At 47.9% G+C, this 1313-nt stretch overlaps 1 protein-coding gene across 1 annotated transcript in view; it reads left to right on the forward strand.

Moving 5' to 3' along the window:
- The window catches only part of HINFP (histone H4 transcription factor), a 14890-nt gene that overhangs the window by 5405 nt on the left and 8172 nt on the right, over positions 1–1313 (forward strand). The window lies entirely within an intron of this gene.

Raw genomic sequence — 1313 nt, forward strand, 5'->3', positions numbered from 1 at the left:
TGTGCATTTTGTGTTTTCTGGGTTTTTTTCCTTAGTATGTAGTAAAGTTCTTTTTCAGAGTTCCCACCTGTATCTGGAAGGCCAGCGGGAGCAATGCCCCCGCTTCCTCTCAGGTTACCACAGTGGGGACAGCAAGAATCAGTGAGAATCCTCAGGAAGAGGTGACACTCAGGGGACAGAGTCAGGGCCTCTTAGTGTCTTTTCTTCCCCCAGAGATTTTGCTTGCAGTATCATCTGTCATTCTGTGGGGTTTTTTTGTTTTTTTTAATTTTTTTTTATTTTTGGCTGCGTTGGGTCTTCGTTGCTGCTCACGGGCTTTCTCTTAGTTGCAGCGAGCGGGGGGGACACTTTTCTTTGTGGTGCGCTGGCTTCTCATTGCGGTGGCTTCTCTTGTTGCAGAGCACAGGCCCTAGAGCATGCGGGCTTCAGTAGTTGCAGCGCGTGGGCTCAGTAGTTGTGGCTCAGGGGCTCTAGAGCGCAGGCTCAGTAGTTGTGGTGCAGGGGCTTAGTTGCTCTGCAGCATGTGGGATCTTCCCAGATCAGGGCTCCATCCCATGTCCTCTGCATTGGCAGGCGGATTCTTAACCACTGCGCCACCAGAGAAGTCCCTGTGTTTTGTTTTAACGAGGGAAACTGTTCTTTTATTGTTCCTCAAACTCTGTTCCTGGAAGCCCCACCAGAACTGGAGTGCTGAGTTAAGAGAGCATATTTCTAGGCCTAACCCAGCCTTCCCGAATCCAAACCTTTAGGGGAGGGGCTGGAAACCTCTGCATTTGTGTGCGTATTAAAGTTTGAGAACCTTTAGTTTTTTTATTCAGCTTTCTTCAGCAAATATTTATGACATGCCTAAGTGTGCCTAGCACTGTGTACACCCAGTATAAACTGGACAGATAACCGCCTCTTACGTGAAATGGGATCTGCACTGTCGTTCAGAGGATGTCAGGGCCATGGTGGAGTAAAGCACTGGATAGGTTAGGCAAAGGGAGTTTGTACGGCACTTTGTAAGTCTGGCGGGGGACTTACGATACAGTAAGAAATAAGGAGCATCTGAGGTCATCTGTGTGCATAGGAAAGAATGTGGACTTTGGAGTCAGCCTCACCTGACCCGACCACACTAGTGTGTGATCTTGGTCAAACCAGTTAACCTCTCCAAGCCTTAGGCCCTTATCTACAAATGAAGTTAAAAATAGTGCTTACCTCATAGGGTGGTGTTGGTAATTAAATGACACAAGGCAAATAAAGTGCTTAGTAGGTGCTTGGCGTATAGTAAGTGTGAAATTAAAAGCAAAAGGGGGCTTCCCTGGTGGCGCAGG

Source organism: Neophocaena asiaeorientalis, unplaced genomic scaffold (assembly GCF_003031525.2).
Source record: "Neophocaena asiaeorientalis asiaeorientalis breed wild unplaced genomic scaffold, Neophocaena_asiaeorientalis_V1.1 scaffold479, whole genome shotgun sequence".
Lineage (NCBI taxonomy): Eukaryota > Metazoa > Chordata > Mammalia > Artiodactyla > Phocoenidae > Neophocaena > Neophocaena asiaeorientalis.